Consider the following 25,478-nt stretch of genomic DNA (forward strand, 5'->3'; position numbering starts at 1 on the left):
GCTCCCACCCCTGGCGCCCAGAATCCTACCCCCCACTGATCCCCCTCCTCTCCCACTCAAACATTAGTGCAATCAACAGAAACAGAAAAAAGAAACCAACCCCCCATCCATTGACAAAGAATAAAAAGCAAGCCTGAAGCCGAAACCAGAGAGAAAAAAAAGAAATGGCCCCAAATAAAAGTTTTACAGCAGCATCACAACTCCTCCACCAAAGTTGAAAGTCAACCTTCTCCTGCCAGTCCATTGTCTCTCGTAAACTCCGCTGCCTTCTCCGAAGATCCAAAGTACAGCTCCCGGCCCCCATAGGTCACCCATAGACGTGCCGAGTACAATAGACAGAATTTCACTCCCTTTTTGTAGATGGCCGCCTTGACCTTATTGAAACTTGCCCTCCTCTTGGCCAGCTCTGCACCCAGGTTCTGGTACACACAAATCTCACTGCCCTCCCAAGTGCAATGCCTCGTCTGCCTGGCCCAGCTCATGATTCGCTCCTTATCAAGGAACCGGTGCAGCCGCACCACCATCACCCTCGGCAGCTCGTTCCCCTGGGACTTTCTTATCAATGCCCTGAGAGCTCGATCTACCTCCAACGATCAGTCAAACGCACCTTCACCGAGCAGCTTCTCCAAGTCCTCTACTTTCTCCTGCAACCACTTCTGGTGGTCTCACATCAGCCCCATCTCTGCTGCCATCGAGGCAAACTGCCCATCGTCCTCCCCCGTCAACTTCTCCAACTTCTTCATTGCCTGACCCTGGGCTGCCAGCCTCGTCTCCATGCGGTCAACCACCGCCTTAATCGAGTCCACCGCCTAGGACAGGTCCTCCAGACTCTCCTTCCGTTGCTGGGTGAACTTCTCATTCAAGAAGCTCACCAGTTACTCCATTGACCATTGAGCTGGCAGGGCTGCTCCCTGCCCCTCTGCCATCTCCATTTGTGGAGTAACACCCATTCCGATCGACTTATTCTTTCTATTTCGGGCACTTCTGGTCCTCAGCTCTATAACATAGAGGGTCAATCTCCTCCATTCACACTCCTACACCTTTTTCCATCTCACTTCCAACTTCAAACTGGGAAAAAGGCCCACGAGTGGGAGCTACCAAATGTGCGACCACTCACTCCATGGCCGCCACCGGAAGTCTAAGGAATCATTTGTAAGGATAGATAAACCAGTTCAATCTAATTGTTGGGAGGAAACTAGAGAGTTGGCAACTTTTCTTTCTGGCTGGGCAATGAACCTGGTTTAATAAACCACCAGGATAGTTCCAGATCGTTCTCCTTCAATATGGGCGTGATCCAGCGGCCACGCTGCACCTGAAAAGCAACTCGATGTGGCGCAGTGTGGCCGATAAAAGCTGGGAGATCTATCCGTTCGCAACGTCTCGAGATCAAATACGATCTCACAAGACATTGAGATATGAATCAGTTAAGTCTCACTCTAACGTGCAGATTCCCGAGGTACCTGAGGCTTTGGGATTCATCCCCTTCACCTTGGCAACCTCGGGCAAGGGCTGGTCAGTACTGGTCTCCACAAATGGGGATCAGACGGAATGGCACTTGTCAGGGGTCTCCCAAGAGATCGGAGGTGCCCAGGTGCATGCCTCTTGGGCAGGATGGTGCCCTGGCATTGCCTGCCTGGCACACTAGCAGTGCCTGCATGACACCCTGGCAGTGCCACCAGGTGCCAGCCTGCCAGTGCCAAGCTAGCATTTTGTGCACACATGCGGTTCAACCGGGGTGCCCATCGTGGGTTTTGAGGGTGGGGCCGGAGACCGTCCCATAGTGCATTCGGGCAGGTTGGGTCGGGGATTGCTTTGGAGATTGGGATGCCATGGTGCCCCGATCTCTCTCTACATTAGGGGAGTTCTGGTGAGTGGAGGTCCCCAGTGTACACAATGGGGCTATGTGTGGCCTCGGTGGCTGACCACTCAAGTTGCGTTGAATAGCCATATGTTTCTCGGCGCTGCCAGCGCCGGGAAATACGTTGCTAAATGTACTCGCGATGGGACTTTGTTCCCATTTAGTTGAATCGAGCCCTCTATGTTTATTGGAATTAACACTCAGATTTCTGCAGCGCACAATTTCAACTGGTGGGGGAGTATTCTCTCGATTCCCATTGACTTTTGCATCTCAAGAAGAAGCAGGCAATTTTGGAGAACCCACTACATTATAGGACATGTGGGTAAATGGCTGGAAAATCTGACTGTGTCGTACTTGTATTTCCAGTGTTAAAGGCCACGTTGCCATTTTGGTTCCAATGTGGTGTCACACTCTCCTTTTGTAATTCTGCTGAGGCATTATCGAATCGCATTTGGGTGAGGCCATTAGGAATGTCTGCTGGAAGTGTACAGTGCAGATAAATTGGGATATTGCTTGGTGTGTAACCTGTTTACCTCAGTGCTGCTATTATTGACCTCACAGAAGTTGATGTCCTCTATCTTACCCATTCATAGCTTGTAAGTGAGGGGAGATTGTGAAAAAAAGAATTTCATGGTCTTCTGCCTCAACTCTGACTTCCGGCACGATTCTCTTGATTCCCATGGTATCTCAGTCTTTAATATATTCATTCAATAACTGAATGGTCATAGCCTTCCACGGTAGAGAAACCCAACGATTCACAACCATTTGAAGGAAGATATTTCTCTTCATTTCAATTCTAAATGGTAAGAATGTGACCCCTTTAGTTCTTCTTCAACCAGAAGAAATATTCTTCTAACCTGTCAAAGAATTCTATATATTTCCATTGGATTAGAACATAGAACAAACAGTGCAGAAGGAGGCCATTCGGTCCATCAAGTCTGCACCGACCCAGAGAAGCCCTCACTTCCACCCTATCCATTAACCCAATAACCCCTCCTAACATTTTTTGGTCACTAAGGGCAATTTATCGTGGTCAATCCACCCAACTTGCACGTCTTTGGACTGTGGGAGGAAACCCGGAGGAAACCCACGCAGACATGGGGAGAACGTGCAGACTCCGCACAGTGATCCAGCAGGGAATCAAACCTGCCGCTGTGAAGCCACAGTGCTAATCACTTGTGCTACTGGGCTTTCCCCTCTCAGTCTTTTAAATTCTTGAGAATATGTGCATAGTCTCTTCAATATGTCCTTGCAGGAGAATCCCCTGATCCCAGCAAAAGTCCAATGAACCATTGCACAAGCAAATACCTTCCTTTAGGTAGGAGACCCAACACTGTACATAATGCTCCAGGTGTGATCTTGCCTCACTCCTGTATAATTGTACTGAAACTTTTCACTTACAACCCAATTCCTTTATAAATAAAAAGGCTAATGTAAGGGGCAGCATGGTAGCACAAGTGGATAGAACTGTGGCTTCACAGCGCCAGGGTCTCAGGTTTTTGTACTTGCGTCTGAAGTGGGCCTGCTTCCACATTGTCCCTTTTTAAAGCGAGCTCAAATTGCATCACGCACTTCACATCCAGCCCATTCTGCAACTTGCAGACGTGAAGCCCAGGAGTCAAAATTTAATGCCTCAATCAAGTTGAAGTTGGAAAATGCAATGTGCTGATTTTACTTTTGGGTTCCCCCCACGAGTTGCCACCACTTGGATTCACAAACACGAGGGCCATTAAATCAAGGGCAAAGATTAATGAGCACTTGGAACAGTATGGATTAATAAATGAAAGGCAGTGTGAAACTGCTAAAGGCAAATCGCGTTTGACCAACAAGTTCCTTTGAGAAAGTAACAGGGTTGATATGGAAAATATGGTTGAAGTTGCGGCTGTGGACTTTCAAAAGACATTTGATAAAGTGCTACAGAATAGGCTTATGAGCAAAATTGAAACCGGTTGAATTATCGGGACAAAGATACTGGTGAGCAGTCATTGTTCAGCTAGGAGGATGGTGCTCCCAGGAAATGGTATTAGGATACTGCTCCTTTGGAAATATATTAATGGGTTGGACTAAGTTTACACAAAGCTCAGAAATGTAATAAACAGAGAGGACAATTGGAAAAGACTTTGGACATAAACTGATGGTTGGCGGATATGTGCAAGATGAAATTTAATGCAGAGCAACATGAAATGACACATTTTGGTAGGAAGCATAAAAAAAAGTCAACATAAACAAGATTATACAATCTTAGAGGGGGTGCAGGAGGTCAGACTTTAGGGCATGTGTATACAAGGTTTTGAAGGTGGTAGAAGTTGAGAAAACTGTTAAAGTCATATGAACAAACAAATTAGGAGCAGGAATAGGCCAAGCAGTCCTTTGAGTCTGCAAAGCCATTCAATAGGATTACGGCTAATCTGATTTTAACCCCAACTCCACATTCACCCCTTCCCCCGATAGCCTTCCAGCCCCTTGCTACTCAAGAATCTATCTACCACTGCCTTAAAAATATTCGACCCCTTTTTAAGGAAGAGAACTCCAAAGACTCAATCCTCAGAGAATAAATTCTACTCATCTGTGTCCTAAATGGGTGACCCTTCATTTATAAACAGTGGCCCCCTAGTACTAGATTCTCCCACAAGAAGAAACATCCTCTTCATATCGAACCTGTCAAGACCCCCTCAGGGTGTTGCGTGTTTCAATCATGTTGCCTTTCCCTCTTAGAACTCTAGTGGAAACAAGCCTAGCTTGTCCAACATTTCCTCATAAAACAACCCACCCAATCTCGATATTCAACTAGTAAACCTTCTCTGAACCGCTTCCAATGCATTTACAGCTTCCTTAATTAAGGAGACCAATACTGTACATAATGCTGCAAATGTGGGCTCACCGATATTCTATAAAACTGAAGCATAACCACCCTACTTTTGTATTTAAATCCCCTGGCAATAAATGATTACATTCTATTAGCTTTCCTTTTCAAAAATATATATATTTTATTCAAGATTTTTGGCCAAACATAACAGTACGTAGTGTTTCTTTTACACAACAATAAAGCAATATAAATAACAGTGGCCAGTTTTAAACAAATAAATAAATAATATATAAACAGAAACAAAAACAAAACTGAATGGCAACTGCCTTGTCCAAAATAAATACTCTCCAAAAATACAATCCAACAATCCAATATACAATTACCTATAACAAATACCTATACATATTATACATATACAATAACATCTCTGAGAGTCCGTTCGATTCCTCCCCCCCCCCCCCCCCCGGGTTGCTGCTGTTGTCTACTTCTTTTCCATTCCCTCTATCTTTCTGTGAGGTAATCGACGAACGGTTGCCACCGCCTGGTGAACCCCTGAGCCGAACTCCTTAACATGAACTTAATCCGTTCTAACTTTATAAGCCCTGCCATGTCGTTTATCCAGGTCTCCACACCCGGGGGTTCTATTAGCTTTCCTAATTACATGGTGTACCTGGACACCTAGAGGACTCAGCAATCTTGCACTATTTCGATAATAAGCTTCTTTTTATTCTTCCTGCCAAAATGCACTATTGCCCACTTTCCCCCATTATACTCCATTTGACAGTTCTTTGTCCACTCGCTTAACCTATCTATACCCCTTTGTAGCTTCCTTGTGACCCCTTCACATCTTACTACATCACCTATCATTGTGTCACCAGCATACCTTCAGTCCCTTCACCTATGCCAATCATATAAATTGTAAAATGTTGAGGCCCCAGCACTGATCCTTGTGGCACTCGACTCGTTGTATCTTGCCAACTAAAAAAGGGCCCATTTGTGCCCACTTTATGTTTTCTGTTAGCTAGCTAATCTTCTACCCATACAAATATGTTACCCCCCTGAACCATAAGCTTTTATTTTCATATCAGATACTCACCAAACAGCTTGCTCCTTTCCCTGTCGTAGAGTAAGAACCAATTCCTGCTCTGAAAAAGGTAGAAAAAGCAAAAGGAAAGGAATACCACCTTCCCCTCCTTTCCGAGCTGCCCCCCTCACCAAACTCCCATGCATGCACTTGGTTCCAAAGCTGTAATCGTTTGCCTCAGCTGAACTAAGGAACTGAATGTATAATAAACTGGAGTGCAGCATGAGAACACTGATTGTACCACTTTGCTCATTAATTACTCCGCTCTCTCAGCAGAGTGTGTTTACCCTGCCTTAGTCTGGGAGAAAGAAAGACATATGGGGCGATTCTCCGATTGCGGACTAAGTGCCCACGCCGTTGAGAACGGCGTCGCGTTTCACGATGGCGCGAACATGCCCCCGCCGTGACCAATTCAGTGGCAGAAAAGGGGCCAGCAGAGACACTGAGAAACGCGGTGGGCGTGGTGAAAGACCAGTGGCATCATCGCACGACGCCAGGATGACGCCACGCTGTGTAATAGGAAGTGCGCGGATCGGCACACAGACACCGAGGTCGGAGATGGATGAGCCCCTGGAGGCACTTTGAGACGCTGTGGAGGAACGCCGGGCCATCCCCTTCCCCAGACGTGGACACCGACAGCCGTGCAGCACCGTGAGGCGGGGATTGGCAAGAGGTCGGGATGGCGGTCAGCGCTGTGGGGCACATCCCCCGCACGGGACATCAGTGCAGGAATAAACTGCACGACCCCTGCCCACGCCGGGGGGGCGGGGGGAGGGGGCTGGGGCCCCACGATGCACCCGGGACACATGTGGAACACCCCACCCCACCCTGTGGGCGGGTGCCATGGCGTGGGTCCCAGTGTCCCCACCTAGTGATAATGGTGCTTACATGTGTGCGTCCTGCTAGTGACCACCTAGCCCTTAGTCTCATCCCCCCAAGGGCAAGACAGCTCACAATCAGAGGGAGCATTCAAGAACTGGAGGGGGGTCACCTGAGCTGCACCCCCTGACCGTCTACAAGCAAAGGACTCTGGACCTTGCTGGGGGAGCTGCCAGCAGGGAGGTAGCGCCATGCCAGATTGGAGGCGAAGCACCAAGTGAGAATCCGCTGTCTGCATGCAGGCCCTCAGCCCATCAGTACCCCCACCCCCCCTCACACACCACCCCCACAGACCCCACCGCCTGACACTGCACCACCCCCACAGTCCACACCCTCACACCCCGCCGCCTGACACTGCACCACACCCACAGTCCACACCCTCACACCCCACCGTCTGACCCTGCACCACCCCCACAGTCCACACCCTCACACCCCACCGCCTGACCCTGCACCAACCCCACAGTCCACACCCTCACACCCCACCGCCTGACACTGCACCACCCCCACAGTCCACACCCTCACACCCCACCGCCTGACCCTGCACCACCCCCACAGTCCACACCCTCACACCCCACCGCCTGACCCTGCTCCACCCCCTCACACCCCACCGCCTGACACTGCACCACCCCCACAGTTCACACCCTCACACTGCCCCCTCCACCCCCTCACATACAACCCCGCTTGCCTAACGAAACGTGCCTGATTGTGTTCTCCAGGGCCAGAGGAGCACCGCCGTGGAACTGCTCGGTCACCCCGCCGCCATCCAACTCCAACCTCTTCCGGCCACAGGGACGCACGGGACAGAGGGGAAGGATCATGGGCAGGAGGGCCCTCCTCTGAGGCCGGGCCACTGAAGGGCAACGCACAGAGGGCAGACAGAGACGTCAGGACGGACAGTCATGACACAGATGACAGTGAGACGGACGAGGAGGGTAGAGCAAGCCAGGACAGTGACGGCGACAGGAAAGCCCCTCAGGACAGTGACGGCGACAGGAAAGCCCCTCAGGACAGTGACGGCGACAGGAAAGCCCCTCAGGACAGTGACGCACAGAGGACGTTGCGACAGACGAAGGACAGGGGCACGGCACCTGGCATGGGCTATGGGCTGAATGCACCGGGCCAAGGTTCCAGCCAGGAGAGCCCAGACCTGGGTAGAGATGAGGACCTAGCGGCCGCGGCACTGCTGTCACCCACCACTTCAGCCATCGCAGATACACTCACCTCGGTTGGGCAAGTAAGTGACGAGGCTTCTGGGTCACAGACTGGTGCGCACCACACAGCCGACCTAGTGCTGCAGGTGGAGGTAGGAGCAGCCGAGGGGCTGGATGGGCGGAGGGCAGGCCAGGCCCAGCACCCAGCTGCTGCTCAGACGGTTCCCGGATTCCTGGACTTGCTAGACCCACCCACAGACCCGATGCATTTGCAACCCCAGGGACCAGACAACGGGATGACGGCTGTCTTCCGGCAACTGCAGACGCAGCTGGAGGAGTCCATCCGCGTCCACGAGCAGGGAGTGGTGCCGGTCATGGCTGCCACCCAGGCCGACACCGCACGGATGGTGTCCGCGATGGAGGCAATGGGGGAAACGGTCTCGGCCATGGGTCAGGTTCTTCAAGGCCTGGGGCTTAGTGTGCATGCGTCATGTGTGGCCCACGACAGGGCTGCCCTCGCACAGGCAGCCATGCACCAGAGACAGCTGGACAATGCCGCCGCACTCCGGGGTCTGGCCCAGTCTCAGCAGGCCATGGCCCTGACCCAGCAGGCCATCGTTGAGAGCATCGGCGGCCTTGCCCATGTGATGGATGGCTTCGCACAATCCCAGCGTGAGGTAGCACAGTCCCTGACAGGGATCTCGCACTCCCTGAGCTCCATCGCCGGGAACGTTCAGACCCTGGTCGATTCCACAGCGGACCTCCAGGACTGGCAGCACCAGGTGTCGGTGGTGCAAAGGGTCTTGCCTCCGCGTGCACCACCATCCCATAGAGAGGCCCGGGGTCCACCGGGCTCCCCGAGGGAGGAGGAGGTCCCGGTGCCTGTCCCAGGTACACCAGCAAGGGAGGGATCGGAACACTCGCACTCCCCCCGTCCTGTCCCTGGTGCATCTGGTGGGCAGCGGGCAGAGGAGGGTGGCACCACGCCATCCAGCATGCCCGCCGAGCAGCCTGGCCCATCCAGGCCGGGCCGCCCCAGGAAGGGTGCGCTGGGTGGTGCCTTTGCGTGCGGTCAATGGTGCGAGTGCCCTGCACAACGATGCCCTCCCCCTAGTGTGCGAAACGTGCGGCGATCAACGCCTCGCGTGCTCGCTGTCCCATTGGCGTCGTGCAGCCTCCCAGCCATATCCCGCACCCCTGTAGTGTCTGTGCCCCGCCGCCCTCCCATCCTCGCCTCTTCATCCTCCACCTCCTCCTCATCCTCATTCTCATCCTCATGTTCAGAGTCGATGCCCTCATCGGGCGCACCTGCTTCTTCCTCCGCCATTACATCGCCCCTCTGTTGGACGCAGCATGCGACAAAGATTCTTCCGACCCTGTCGGGGTGGTACTGCAGAGCGCCTCCAGAGCAGTCTATGCACCGGAATCTCATTTTAAGGAGGCTGAAGCACCTCTCCACGACACCCCTGGTTGCTGCATGGGCCTCATTGTACCGGGTCTCCGCGTTGGTCTGTGGCCTCCATATAAGTCATCAGCCACGGCCGCAACGGATAACCCCTGTCGCCCAGCAACCAGCCCCTCATCCGGGGGGGTGACCCTCGAAAATTGCGGGGATGAAGGACTGCGCCAGTATAAAGATTCATGCATGCTGCCTGGGTATTGGGCGCACACATGCATTATTGCATTCTGTGGTCGCATACCACCTGGACGTTCATTGAGTATGTCCCCTTCATTGAGTATGATGTGGAGATGCCGGCGTTGGACTGGGGTGAGCACAGTAAGAAGTCTTACAACACCAGGTTAAAGTCCAACAGGTTTGTTTCGATGTCACTAGCTTTCGGAGCGCTGCTCCTTCCTCAGGTGAATGAAGAGGTATGTTCCAGAAACATATATATAGACAGATTCAAAGATGCCAGACAATGCTTAGAATGTGAGCATTAGCAGGTGATTATCCATCTCAGGATCTGTAAAGATTTAATCACCTGCTAATGCTCGCATTCCAAGCATTGTCTGGCATCTTTGAATTTGTCTATATATATGTTTCTGGAACATACCTCTTCATTCACCTGAGGAAGGAGCAGCGCTCCGAAAGCTGGTGACATCGAAACAAACCTGTTGGACTTTAACCTGGTGTTGTAAGACTTCTTACTGTGTTCATTGAGTATGTTCAGGACGACGTCCCTGTTCCGCGGTGGTGCAGGCAGGTTGACGTGCACCCCATCAACGATGCCTTGGACCATCGGGATCCCGGCCACTGAGGCGAATTGCGCTGCCCTGGCAGCCTGGTGTGCGTGATCCTCCGGGATATCGATGTATCGTCCCACAACGGCATATAGGCCGTTGGTAACGGCCTGGATGCACCGGTGCACCGATGCCTGAGAGATTCCACAAAGGGTCCCGCTCGGCGACTGGAAGGAGCCGGTCGCGAAAAAATTGAGGGTGACCGTGACCTTCACTCTCACGGGGATGGCATGTCCTCAACCTGTTACACGAGGTGCCAGGTGCACCATTAGGTGGCATATATGGCCCACCATGTCACGGCTCAATCTGAGTCTCCTCCTGCATGCCGCTTCCGTAAGGTCCTCAAAAGAAATGCAGTCCCGGTAGACACATGGGATGCCTCCACCGCCTTGGCACGACCACCTGCTCATGCTCCTCCCCTTAGGGGCAGCACGGTAGCCTTGTGGATAGCACAATTGCTTCACAGCTCCAGGGTCCCAGGTTCGATTCCAGCTTGGGTCACTGTCTGTGCGGAGTCTGCACATCCTCCCCATGTCTGCGTGGGTTTCCTCCGGGTGCTCCGGTTTCCTCCCACAGTCCAAAGATGTACAGGTTAGGTGGATTGGCCATGATAAATTGTCCTTAGTGTCCAAAATTGCCCTTGGTGTTGGGTGGGGTTACTGGGTTATGGGGACAGGGTGGCGGTGTTGACCTTGGGTAGGGTGCTCTTTCCAAATGCCGGTGCAGACTCGATGGGCCGAATGGCCTCCTTCTGCACTGTAAATTCTATGATAATCTATGGTGCCCCATCATGATCGGGGTCGTCGCCCTCTTCCTGGCCGACAACGTGGAGGTGATTCGCACCCTCTGCCTCCTCTTGGACCTGTCTGGCGTGATGGCCTGCAGCAGGAGCGCCTGGCACGGGGCCCTCTGCTGCATCCGCCTCTGCAGCAGCTTCACTGAGCTGCCTGGCTCGCCTGCGCCGAATGCAAATCTGCATGACTGCCGTTGCCGCCACTGCGGCAAACATCAATGGCTGCTGTGAAAACATTATGAACTTGAAGGGGGGGGGGGGGTATTTGGGAGGGAGAGGCAATGAAATTTGTCAGGAGGGTGCTTTGGCAGGTAGGCAGCCAGGGGTCTTTCGATGAATGGGTGCCCCGGCTGCCTGGTCACGGTTCATTTGCGCACCACCGTTACACCTGCCCATGGTATCTGTTTCCCACCCAGTTCACCCCGTCCCTCCTCATTGCAGCGCCAGCGGCCACAGCCCTTCACCATGCCCTCGAATCGCAAGGGTATCTTCGCTACCTTCCTGCCATGGCACTCCAGCTGAGGTCTCGGTCCCGCGGCCAACCGTGGAGGTCCCCCCCCCCCACAATCCGACAGGATGGTGACATAATTTGCACCACCCCTTCCTTCCTCCCCCTTCTCATTCCCCCACCCCTTCCCCCTTCTCCTACCCCATCCCCCTTCCCTCTACTCCTTTCCAAAACCCATCCTCCTTAACCATGTCATCACCCATCCCAACCACCCTACCCCCGCCCCCCCCTTCCCCCTCCCCCCAATCCCCTCGCCCCAGCCCCTTCCCCCTCCCCCCAGCCCCCTCCCCCCCCCCAACCCCTTCCCCCTCTACTGGGGGGAATCGCCTCTACTGCCTGCTCGACAGATTCTCTGGCATGTGCGGCACCGACCTCGAAGATGCCGTTCTCGCCGGTTGGGAGAATGGCGGAACAGCATCGGACCGGCATCGCGAGAAAAAATGGCGTGCACAGCGATTCTCCCAGACAGTGCGGCATGGGAGAATCGCCCCTATAGTCTACTAACACATTACATTCTAGTTACTGCTAATCACAGATTAAACTAGATTTTTAAACAACCAGATTAACATTTTAAACTCCCCCACTCCCCAAACTCCCAAGTGTGCACACCGTTCCAAAGCTGCACTCGTCCACAGTATATATGTATATAGAGATCTGCTGTACAAGGGAGGTAAGCTAAACCTTTAGAAAATACTGGTTAGGCTCCAGCTGAAGTAGTGTATCCAACTTTGGGCACCAGACTTAAAAGAAGGGAGGTTGAAGAAGTGATTTACTTGAATTTACCAGGGATAAAAGACTTCAGTTGTGTTGAAAGACTGAAGTCCTCCTTAGAGCAGAGGAGGTTAAGTGGAGACTTAACAGAGGTGTTCAAAACCATGAAGCAATGCGATAGAATAAATAAGGGGAACATTTTTCCAATGATTGGTAACCAGAGGACAGAGATTTAAGGCAAAGGCAAATGAACCAGAAGCGACAGGAGAAAAAAGTACGCTGCGAGCTATGATGATTTGGGTGCACTCCCTTGAAGGATGATGGGCAACAGCAAGGGAGTGGAGTTAATTGAATAGGTCTATTAAATAATTCACGTAAATATGATGAGCTGAATGACCTCTGGGTGTGCTCTTTATCATTCTATGATTCCAACAGAACTACTCTTCGGATGATTAGTTCAGCTGCTGACTGAAATAATCCTCCAAGTAATTGAGACCAACTTTACAAGCTAGGAAAAGGAACACCTCCTACCCCTCCTCGCCGAATTCCACCACTCACCGAATTCCCACATATATACTCCAGTTCCAGAGCTGCAGTCGTTTGCCTAAGCTCAACTAAAGAACTGGAATTTATAGTGAACTGAATTGGCGCGAGAGGACCCTGAGGACCCTGATTCAACGAGTCCCTGCAGGTCATCGGATCCTGCGCTGTGAACAAGGTAAATTCAGGACAGCCTGGGGAAGATCACGTGCTGCATCACTGCCTCTGCAAAACAACATTCTACTGCATCATTAAACATGCTGTACAAATGCAAGTTGTTGCTGTCAAGATAAATCAAATGAAGATTCAGAACCATACAAGGGATTGTGAAGGTGGCAGGGTGGGGGGGAGGGGGGGTGATGCGGTGCGATATATCCAAATTGGACAAGGATTCAGGGATTACTTTAGGCTGCCAGAAACATCTGTGAGAGCAGCACCTTTTGTTTGTTCTGCCTGATATAACATTTACCGCTGATCTAAATGACAAACAAATTATTTTTATAAAAAAAGTACAGAAAACACTTGCAACACTGGCACCCTCAAAATGAGAAAAGTTATCAGGTGTGCTTCAGAAGAAGAGCATGAAATAAATTCTGAACAGAACTTCCTTCACCACATGCATATTGATCCAAAGCGCCTGACTGTCAGCTACAGCTTCATTTACAAGGTGATACTTAAAATAAAAGCCAACATCTGTGAACTTCAATCAAAAGAAAGAAAGTTTCTCTTGGGGGGGGGGGGGGGGGGGAGAAAAGTCTAAATAAAAATTCTACCCGGACAAAACATTGTCTCAATAGAAGGAACTCTTGTAGTTGTTTGCATAAGAATGTTGACCTGAATTCCATTAGGGCAACAGGAATTGACCCAGAAAAGAAAGACAGCGAGATGGGATAAATAGACTGCAGTGACATACTACAGACAAGGTTAGCAAATAGAATAAACATGGATATTTTGGTGAAGAAGGGCACCTGCATGTAGCTAAAAAATGCAATTTTATATTAGGTTACCCAATTGGCTAAAAATCTAATTGAAGGTCTAATCTCGAGGCTGCATGTTTACTGAGCTGACTTTAGGTAAACATAACATTTTCCGCAAATGATCACACTGCAAGTTTAAAATAGTTACTGAATTCTTACTGTTCTATGTTCTATGTAATGGCGTTGAGGGAGGGGGGGGGGTTGATTTTTTTTGTGTGGTGGTCAGCATCTTGAAAATGTCACATCCTGCATTTCAATAAGAAAACAAAAAAAAGGTGGTGTTGGGGGGGCGGGGGGGGGGGGGGAAGTTCACTGCAGTTGCCAAAGAAATACCAGGATTGCAGTCACCATGAAATCAGAAAGTGGATGCCAAATATATGCCTTCGATGCTTGCTGGCGCTTCGAGCAGAAAAACTTCTAAATATGGGATAACGGTATACTTCATGGGACGAACAGTATTTGCAGACAGAAAGCAGAATTTCTCCTTTCTTATCCCAATGTTGCTACAAGGTCCAGCACATTCCTTTGTTATCCATGACCTCTTGGCAGACACACTCGGCATGGAAATGGTAAATATTTGCCTGTGACCATTGAACTGAAATTGGGGACTTTCACTTTTTAAACGTCTCACTTATGGGATGTGTGTTTTTCTTGCACTGTGAGCTTCTGACCTTCTTTGCTATAAACAGCTCTGTGTACTGTGAAATCGGATGCAAAATCCCTCAAGTTGCTTTGGGTTTTAGTATGAAAATATTGACTTAAGTTTGAAAAAAAATTCACCTAAAATGACATTGTGTCCTTTTTGCCGAGGGATTTCTGCCAGTGCTGCTGCAAACCTCACTGAGCTTGCAATTGGTTTGGATGACAAATCAAATGTAATCATCTGGGGAAATTGTATTTGAGTTATTTCCCCCATTAAGAGACAATAATAGTTGAAATCATGATACTGATTTTTTTGAGTAATCCCGAACTACGTCAGAGATTGGGTTATGACCCATATCTACGTTCAGGAAACAAATCTGCTATCACAACTTCAGCAAGGAATCATAGAATCATGGAATTTACAGTGCAGAAGGAGGCCATTCAGCCCATCGAATCTGCTCCGGCCCTTGGAAAGCCACCCCACCGAAGACCACAGCTCCAACCTATCCCAGCAACCCCACCTAAACGTTTAGATACTAAGGGCAATTTATCATGGCCAATCCACCCAACCTGCACCTGCTCATCTTTGGACTGTGGGAGGAAACCGGAGTGTCGTGTTATTCACCCTGGGTTAACTGGATACAGTTGTACTTGAAAGTAGACTCCAAACTGTGATGTTGGTTCAATATGCTTTATTGAACTTGTTAAGCAGTGCACACAGTTCGCTGTGGGATTGACACTCTACTAATCTAAGCGTGCTTGTTATAACTAACTAGACCAGACTAGCTCTGAGCCACGTGGAGAAGGTGCTAACTGATATATACACCCTGACTGTCACTACAGTTGTCACCAGTGGAAAGAGGCAGATTGCTGATGCTTTGTGTGTTTTATAGTGGGAGACCCCCCTCTAGTGTTCTGCCTGGTGATTGGTTGTGTTCTGTCCTGTGTGTTGATTGGCTGTACTGGGTGTCTGTCACTGCCTCTCTGTATCTCATTATGTGCATGAGTGCATATCATGACACGGAGCACCCGGTGGAAATCCAAGCAGACACCGGGAGAACGTGCAGACTCCGCACAGACAGTGACCCAAGCCAGGAATCGAACCTGGGAACCTGGTGCTGTGAAGCATCAGTGCTAACCACTGTGCTACCGTGCCTTTGACTTCTCTGTTTTACAAAGAAAGTGTGGGATTAATTCTGCGACTATTTTCAGGCAGGTTTGTGGCCACAAGCAAGGAGGACCCTGCCAGTGGCTGTGAAATGACAGTGGCTATGGTCTTCACCATATCAGGATTGTTCCAGGCTCGAGCCTGGCAACCACATCTGCAGTGAGTGTCTGCATCTCAAAGAACTTCGGCCCATGGTTGATGAGCTGGAGTCAGAGGTACAGACACTGCGATGCACCGGGGAGGGAGGTGGGAGTTAGCTTTTGTTCCAGGAGGCAGTCACACCCCTTAAGCTAGGTACTTCAGATTTGGTCTGCAATCGGGAATAGGAGGGTTTGACTGTGAGTGAGGCAGTTTTGGGGACCCAGAAGGTAGCAACGGAGGAGCCTCAGCCCTTATTATTGTCTAACAGCTTTGATAATCTTGCAGCTTGTGTGGATGAGAGCAGAGACTGCAAGGGACAATGAACAAACTGACCATGGCACTGTGGTGCAGGGGATCATTCAAATGGGGGGGAGTGAAAAGGAATGCATTTGTGGTAGGGACAGTATAGCTAGGAAGATGGACACTGTTCACTGCGACCAAATTTTGATTCCTGAGAGCCGTGTTGCCTGTTGACTGCCAGGGCTAAGGACATCTCCTCAGAACTGGAGAGAAACCTGGAGTGAGAGGGGAAGAATCCAGTTGTCGTGGTCCACCTGAGTAGGACTGAAAGAGATGCTGCTGAGGGAGTATGACCACCTCAGGACTAAATTGAAAAGTAGAACTAATTAAGTAAATCAGATCAGAAACTGTACAGTTTTGGTCTCCTTACTTAAAGACGGATGAATGAAAATGAAAGTTGCCGTAGTCCCAGTGGTGGCTCTCCACTTTTTGAGGGGAGAGCTGACTGGCGGTGATTTAACTTGAGGATCACCGCACCTCAGGTGATGACAAGGTTCTGCCGGTACAGCAATGAACATGCACTTTTGGCGTCTCTCCGCATCACAAACCAGCCGTGCAGCCAACTGAGCTGACAGAACCACTTAAAGAGCGGATACACTTGCATTGGAAGCAATTCAGAGAAAGCTCATTGATTCCTGGCATAAAGGTTTTACCTTATGAGGGAACTTTGAGCAGGTTGGGCCTATACTCAGTAAAGCTTGGAAGAATAAGAGGTGACCTTATTGAAACTGCTAAGAATCTGAGGCAGGCCTGGCAGCGTAGGTACTGAGAGGATGCTCGTGGGGGAATCTAGAACCAGGGGTCACAGTTTAAAAATAAATGGTCTTACATTTAAGGCTAAAAGGAATTTCCTCTCTGAGGGTCCTTTAGTTTTTGAGAGCAGTGGAGTCTGGGTTACTGAATATATTCAAGGCTGAGTTGGACAGATATTTGGCTTACAACAGAGTCAAGGGTAAGCTGCTGTTGCCTGCAGTTATGTGCCACCTTGTCTTACAGGAGAGTGGGAAAAGTGTCAGTGAGTATCATGCAATGTGTTTGAGTGATGCTGCTGTCATGGTCGTGTGTGCAAGCTGTGAGATGTGGCTGGGAGACTTGCATAGTGATAAGCTATATGCCATCTCAGCGTTTGTCTGGAAGGCCTCCTGGGCCCCGATGGATAAAAGGCCTCCCTCTCCTGGAAACGGCTGCACCAAGACCTCCAGAGCAGAGAACACCGAAGCTCGCCTTCCTGCCATTTTCTGCCAGTTCTGCCTCTTTCTCAGGTCAAACTGACTGCTAGAATGATTTCCAGCACCTGCTCCAGCCAAAATGTACCTCCCTTTATGAGGCACAGGGTGGCTTTGTAGCGTAGACTAGCTTGAACTTATGGTACCCTTTCACAATTTTGCAGCCCATTCTCTGGTGTGCAGCCATTCAGCGGTGCATTTAGCTTTGGCTGTACCCCACAATCATTTAAAAGAGCAGTCAGCATGAAACTTGTGTGCTGCCGGTATCGGAAGGAACATTTGCAGGTTCATTGTCCATTGAGATCCCCACGCCTGTTTTTAGGTTCTGATGAATATCATTCACTATCTGATGGAAATGACCACAAAATTCAACGGCCCCTTCCGGCAAAAAGAAATCTGCCACAAAAGATGCAACATTTTTAAAAATGTATACAGTCATGTACGTCAGCCTGGTATGAATCTTACATGACGATATAACTGATTATAAAGGACACAAATTGGTTAATTTCACAGTGTTCAACCCCATTGCTGGTAAAGATAATCCTTATCTTTGCTTTTTGTGTGTTATGTTATTGAAAGTTGCTTTTCAGCTGAGTTTCCCATAATATGCTATTCCTTTCACCAACCCAGGCTATCGCAATCCAGGCGAGCAGAAGTGGTCCAATATCAATTCCACTGACTTTCTGGTGTTTTGCAAGTTAAGAGAGCTCGTACATGGGAGTATGATCTGCTCCATGAAATTAACAGTCAGGCAATGTACATGAAAAACTATTATTTTTAATCCTTTTATTCTCCTCATTTTTCACATTTTCATCAAATATGCAACAGAAGAAATCTAACAATAACAAATACAGTACCAATCCCCCAAACAGCATCCCCTTCAATGTACAAACTCAAACATCACCCGTACATTCCAAGTAAAAAAACAAAAGAAAATTAACAATGATCCCGTAAGCAATGTGCTCAAAACCAACAATAACGCCCCTTTCTCTGCCCCCCCCCCGTAATGTTCGATGGCAACCAATTCTTGAAAGTGCAGGATAAACAATCCCCATGAATTGTAGAACCCGTCCTTCATCCCCCTCAGCTCAAACTTCATTTTCTCGAGAGTCAAAATTTCAGTAGCCCCCCACTGCCACGCCGAGGCACAAGGCTCCAAGCTCACGTGTACTACCCCTGAGATTACACTGAAAACCTCTCTCCGATACTTCTCCGGCTTCGGACAGGACCAAAACATTTGGACATGGTTTGTGGGGCCCCTCCCACAGCCCTCACATACGGCCTCCACTCACTCAAAGAGCTGGCTCATCCTCGCCCTCGTGAAGTGCGCCCTATAAACGATTTTCAGCTGTATCAGCCCCAACTTCGTGCACGAGGTTGAGGCACTCGCCCTCGGGGGCAGCTCACACCACAGACCATCTTCCATATCCTCTCCCAACCCCTCCGCCCATTTGGCTTGAACCCCTTCCAAGGACACCCCGTCCTCCCCCATAATCCTCCCGTGGATCACCAACACCACTCTCTTCTCCATTCCCCTGCCGTCAATACCTCTTCCAACAACGAGGGAGCCGGTGCTATCGGGAAGCTCTGAACCTCCTTCCGAGCAAAGTCCCGTAAGTGCAGGTACCTAAACCCCCGCCCCCAGTACATATTTCTCCCCCAACTCCTCCAGCCTCGCAAAAGGACCTCCCAGGAACAGGTCTTTCAGTACCCTGATCTCCCTCTCCTCCCATCTCCTCAACCTCCCGTCCAACTTCCCTGGCTCAAACCAATGGTTCCCCCTAATCGGCAACTCCCCTGACCCTGCCCACAGCTTAAAGTGCTGCCTCAACTGCCTCCAAACCTTCATTGTTGCCACCACCATCGGGCTCCCAGATTATTTACCCGGAGCCATCGGGAGCAGTGCTGTTGACAATGCCCTCCGCCTCGAACCCCTGCACAGACTCTACTCCATTCTCACCCACTGGAACTAACCCCCCCACTGTAGCGCACAAAGACTCCGAGAGACGAATAGAGTGAAGTCGATGAGGCTTTATTAAGCGTGACTGTTTCCCCTGCAGTTCGGTAGTAGACTGCCTGCGGGGGAGGACTCCAGGTACTTATACTCCGCCTTCAGGGCGGAGCTAGAGGTCAACATCCAACCAGGACCCGGGATCTGTCAGCCAATGACATCATGGCTTCACAGTCCCACATGACCCCTAATGCATACTACCACATTCACCCCTTGTTAAAAATGAACCCGGCGGGGTGATGCTTCGCATGGTGGTAAGGGTTTACAAGGCTGGTCCTGGGAGGAAAACTTTCACATGTTATAACAGTATGTACAAGGTTTTTTTTTGTTTCAAACTATTTACAGTAATCGTCAGGAAAAGACAAAATGTTCTCGTTAAAAGTCCACAAAGTCCACATTGTACTGTTAGATCGACGCCACGAGTCGGTCGGGCGGTCTGGTCGTCCGTGTCGATCGCCTCGGCCCCGGTGGTGGTGGTGGTGCTTGTTTCGGTGTTGTCTTCTCCGGGAGCCTTACGGTTTCAGCTTGGGCTTCATTCCTGGTCGGGCCTGGGAGGAGGACTGATCCTCCTGGGAAGGGGGCGGTCGCGGGGTGCGGCGGTGGCAGGAGGGGGGGGGGTTGGGTGATTGGTGTCGGGGGGGTGTGTGTGTTGCCGGCGGGCGCCAGATCTCGCAGAGAGACCGTGTCCTGTCGGCCGTCGGGGTACTCCACGTAAGCGTACTGCGGGTTCGCGTGAAGGAGGTGAACCCTTTCGACCAACGGGTCCGACTTGTGCGCCCGCACGTGCTTTCGGAGCAAGATGGGTCCTGGGGCCGCCAGCCAGTTCGGCAGCGACGTTCCAGAGGAGGACTTCCTGGGGAAGACAAGGAGGCGCTCATGAGGCGTTTGGTTAGTACTAGTACACAGTAGTGATCGGATGGAGTGGAGGGCGTCCGGAAGGACCTCCTGCCACCGTGAAACTGGGAGGTCCCTGGACCGTAGGGCCAGTAGGACGGTCTTCCAGACCGTGCCGTTCTCCCTCTCTACTTGCCCGTTTCCCCGGGGGTTGTAGCTGGTCGTCCTGCTCGAGGCTATCCCGTTGCTGAGCAGGAACTGGCGCAGCTCGTCACTCATGAAGGAGGACTCCCTGTCGCTGTGGACGTATGCGGGGCAACCGAACAGTGTGAATATGGTGTTCAGGGCTTTAATGACTGTGGCCGCGGTCATGTCAGAACAGGGGATGGCGAATGGGAAGCGGGAGTACTCGTCCACCACATTAAGGAAGTATATGTTGCGGTCGGTGGAGGGGAGGGGTCCTTTGAAATCCAGACTAACGCGTTCAAAGGGGCGGGAAGCCTTAATCAGGTGCGCACCATCCGGCCTGAAAAAATGCGGTTTGCACTCTGCGCAGATGTGGCAGTTCCTTGTGACTGTACGGACCTCCTCTAAGGAGTATGGGAGATTGCGGGACTTGATAAAGTGGTAAAACTGAGTGACACCCAGGTGGCAGAGGTCCTCGTGGAGGGTTTGGAGGAGGTTAATTTGTGCGTTGGCACATGTGCCGCGGGATAGGGCATCGGACGGCTCGTTCAGCTTTCCGGGACGATCCAAGATCTCGTAGTTGAAGGTGGAGAGCTCGATCCTCCACCTTAAGATCTTGTCGTTTTTGATTTTGCCCCTCTGTGCATTATCGAACATGAAGGCTACCGTCCGTTGGTCCGTGAGGAGAGTGAATCTCCTGCCGGCCAGGTAATGCCTCCAATGTCGCACAGCTTCCACTATGGCTTGGGCTTCCTTTTCCACTGAGGAGTGGCGGATTTCTGAAGCATGGAGGGTTCGGGAGAAAAAGGCCACGGGTCTGCCCGCTTGGTTAAGGGTGGCCGCTAGAGCTACGTCGGAGGCGTCGCTCTCGACCTGGAAGGGGAGGGACTCGTCGATGGCGCGCATCGTGACCTTTGCGATATCCGCTTTGATGCGGCTGAAGGCCTGGCAAGCCTCTGTCGACAGAGGGAAGGTCGTGGTCTGTATTAGGGGGCGGGCCTTGTCTGCGTACTGGGGGACCCACTGGGCATAGTATGAAAAAAACCCCAGGCAGCGTTTCAGGGCAGTGCGTGAGGGGAAATGAGCAGTGCGTGAGGGGAAATTCCATGAGGGCGCGCATACGTTCGGGGTCGGGGCCTATTATCCCATTGCGCACTACGTAGCCCAGGATGGCTAGCCGGTTGGTGCTAAAAACGCACTTTTCCTCGTTGTACGTGAGGTTCAAGGCTTTAGCGGTCTGGAGGAATTTTTGGAGGTTGGCATCGTGGTCCTGCTGATCGTGGCCGGAGATGGTTACATTGTCGAGATACGGGAACGTGGCCCGCAACCCGTGTTGATCAACCATTCGGTCCATCTCTCGTTGGAAGACCGAGACCCCGTTTGTGACGCCAAATGGGACCCTTAGGAAATGGTATAATCGCCCGTCTGCCTCGAAGGCTGTGTACTTGCGGTCACTTGGGCGGATGGGGAGCTGATGGTAGGCGGACTTGAGGTCCACGGTGGAGAAGACTTTATATCGGGCAATCCGATTGACCATGTCGGATATGCGGGGGAGAGGGTACGCGTCTAGTTGTGTGTACCTGTTGATGGTCTGGCTATAGTCTATGACCATCCTTTGCTTCTCCCCTGTCTTTCCTACTACCACCTGTGCTCTCCAGGGACTATTGCTGGCCTGGATTATGCCTTCCTTTAGTAGCCGCTGGACTTCGGACCGAATGAAGGTCCGGCCCTGGGCGCTGTACCGTCTGCTCCTAGTGGCGATGGGTTTGCAATCCGGGGTGAGGTTTGCAAACAAGGACGGGGGTTGCACCTTGAGGGTTGCGAGGCCGCAGATAGTGAGTGGGGGTATTGGGCCGCCGAATTTGAAGGTAAGGCTCTGTAGATTGCACTGGAAGTCTAATCCCAGTAATGTGGGGGCGCAGAGTTGGGGAAGGACGTAGAGCCTGTAGTTTTTGAACTCCCTCCCCAGCACCGTTAGGGTAACTATGCAGAAGCCTTTGATCTGTACGGAGTGGGATCCTGCAGCTCGGGAAATCTTTTGTGAGCTGGGATGGGTGGTCAAAGAACAGCGCCTTACCGTGTCGGGGTGGATAAAGCTCTCCGTGCTCCCGGAGTCGACTAGGCATGGTGTCTCGTGCCCGTTTATCAGCACCGTTGTCGTCGTCGTCTGGAGTGTCCGGGGCCGAGCTTGGTCCAGCGTTATTGAAGCGAGATGTGGTTGTAGTAGTTGAGCGTCTTCTTCGAACCCCGTGGAGCCGTCGACACTGGGGTCCGTTGTTGCCGTCCAAGATGGCGTCGGGGTTGAACAAAATGGCTGCCCCCATGCATCGCACATGGCTGGGGGGTCACAAGATGGCGGCGGGGTGGACAAAATGGCCACCCCCATGCGTCGTACAGGTCTGGGGTGGTCCAAGATGGCGGCGCCCTCCCTCCACTCGTGGTGGCCGGGACCCAAAATGGCTGCGCCTGCGGGTCGCACATGGGGCGCTGGGGGGGTTGGGGAGCGTTAGGAACGCGCGGGGCTCCCTCATCTCTGGGGACAGTGGTGGTCGGGACCCAAATTGGTAGCGCCGGCGGGTCATACATGGGGCGCGGGGGGGGGGTTTGGGGGGCGTTAGAGCCGCGCAGAACTCCCTCTTCTCCGGGGAGAGCGGTGGTCGGGACCCAAAGTGGTAGCGCCGGCGGGTCATACATGGGGCGCGGGTGGGGGGTTGGGGAGCGTAAGCAGCGTGCAGGGCTCCCTGTTCTCCCGGGACCGCGGTGGTCGGGACCCAGAGTGGCTGCACCTGCGGGTCGTACATGGGGCGCAGGGGGGGTTGGGGAGCGTAAGCGGCGTGCAGGGCTCCCTGTTCTCCCGGGACAGCGGCGACCTCGCGGGACCGGCACACAACCGCAAAATGGCCCTTTTTCCCGCAGCTCTTGCAGATCGCTGCGCGGGCCGGGCAGCGCTGCCGGGGGTGTTTCGCCTGGCCGCAGAAATAGCAGCGGGCGCCCCCGGTGCGACTTGGTGTTTGGACCGCGCAAGCCTGTGGGGTGTCCGGGGGGAGGGGTAGGTTTGTCGCGACGGGTACGTACGGAGCCCAATGGGCTGCCGCGCGGTCGGGGCCGTAGGCGTGGGTATTTCGCGCGGCCACGTCTAGGGAGGCTGCTAGGGCCCGTGCCTCTGAGAGTCCTAGCGACTCTTTTTCTAGAAGTCTTTGGCGGATTTGGGAGGAGTTCATACCTGCCACAAAAGCATTGCGCATTAACATGTCCGTGTGTTCATTTGCGTTCACCGATGGGCAGCTGCAGGCTCGTCCCAAAATTAGTAGCGCGGCGTAGAATTCATCTATCGATTCTCCGGGACTTTGCCGTCTCGTTGCGAGCTGGTAGCGAGTGTAGATCTGGTTTACTGGGCGGACATAGAGACTTTTTAGTGCTGCGAACGCCGTCTGGAAATCCTCTGCGTCTTCGATGAAAGAGAAAATCTCCGTGCTTAACCTCGAGTGCAGGACCTGTAGTTTTTGGTCTTCTGTGACCCGGCCGGTGGCCGTTCTGAGGTAGGCCTCAAAACAAGTCTGCCAGTGCTTGAAAGCTGCTGCCGTGTTCACTGCGTGGGGGCTGATCCTCAGGCATTCCGGGATGATCCTGAGCTCCATAGTCCTTTTTAGTTACGCTTAATAAATTGTAGCGCACAAAGACTCCGAGAGACGAATAGAGTGAAGTCGATGAGGCTTTATTAAGCGTGACTGTTTCCCCCGCAGTTCGGTAGTAGACTGCCTGCGGGGGAGGACTCCAGGTACTTATACTCCGCCTTCAGGGCGGAGCTAGAGGTCAACGTCCAACCAGGACCCGGGATCTGTCAGCCAATGAGATCATGGCTTCACAGTCCCACATGACCCCTAATGCATACTACCACACCCACCAACCCTATTCCTCACCTTTTCGGTATTCACCGCCCAATAGTAGTACAATAGGTTTGGAAGGCCCAAACCCCCTGCCTGCTGTCCTCTCTGCAGAACTACCTTCCTAACCCTGGCTACCTTCCCCCTACCATCGGCAAAAAGATTGGCAGACACTGAAATAAGCATAAAAATTGCGACAACACATTCATTTCCATCACCAGCACCTGACCTGCCAGTGATGGAGGGAGACTATGCCACCTTGCCAAATCTGCCTTCACCCTCCCCACCAAGCTGGTATGATTGTACCTACGGAGCCCCCCTCCCGGTCCTGCAACACCCACAAATACCTAAAGTGGATTGCCATCCTGTGGATTGGCAGCGCTCCCACCCCCGCCCCCACCCCTGGCCGGGACACTACAAAGTATTCACTTTTGTCCAGGTTTAATTTATACCCCAAAAAGGACCCAAGCATTCAGAGAAGCTTAAGTATACCCCCCATCGATGCCCTCAGCTCTGATACATGCAGTAATATATCATCCGCATACAGAGATGCCCTATGTTCCACCCCCGTCCCCCTATTATTTACTTCTTCAATCCCGAGCTCCTCAACACGATGACCAAAGTCTCAATCGCTAGCGCAAATAACAGAGGGGACATAGGACACCCCTGCCTGATTCCCCGGTGTAGAGCAAAGTATCCCAAAGTCATTGTTTGTGCGCCCATGGTTCCTTATATAACAGCCATACCCACTCCGTGAATCTCGGCTCGTTCCCAAACCTCTCAAGAACTGCAATCAAATACCCCATTCCACTCGATCAAATGCCTTTTCCATGTCCAGCGCAACCACCACCTCTGTCTCCTTTCCCTCAGCCGATGTCATGACTATATTTAGCACCCTCCTAATATTTGAGAATAGCTGCCTCCCTTTCACGAACCCATCTGGTCCTCCGCTATCACATTCAGTAGCGATATAGGCCTGTACGACCCACGCTCCATCGGGTCCTTATCTTTCTTCAGCAACAAGGAGATTGAGGCCTGCCCCAGTGTTTGTGGTAGCACCCCCATCCTTATCGCCTCCTCAAATATCCCCACCATCAGCGGCGCCAACTTGTCCTTAATTTACTTATAATACTCTACTGGGAACCCATCTGGTCCTGCCACCTTCCCCGACTGCATCCTCCCAATTGCCTCCTTTATCTCCTGTTCCCCTACCAACCTCTCCAATGTGGCCCTATCTTCCTCCCCCAACCTCGGGTACTCCAGACCGTCCAGGAACTCCCGCATCCCCTGATCCTTCCCAGTGGCTCCGACCTAAACAAATTCTCATAGAACTCCTCAAACACCCTGTTAATCTGGTCCGGGGCCGTCACCAACTCCCCCGTCCTATCCCGCACCTGAACAATTTCCCATGCCACTGCCACCTCTGAAGTTGGCCTGCCAACATGCGCCCCAGCTTCTCCCCATACTCATAAATCGCTCTCCTTGCCTGCCTCAATTGACACACCACCTTCCCCACGGATAACTGATTAAACTAGCTT

This window comes from Scyliorhinus torazame, chromosome 10 (assembly GCF_047496885.1).
Source record: "Scyliorhinus torazame isolate Kashiwa2021f chromosome 10, sScyTor2.1, whole genome shotgun sequence".
Taxonomy (NCBI): domain Eukaryota; kingdom Metazoa; phylum Chordata; class Chondrichthyes; order Carcharhiniformes; family Scyliorhinidae; genus Scyliorhinus; species Scyliorhinus torazame.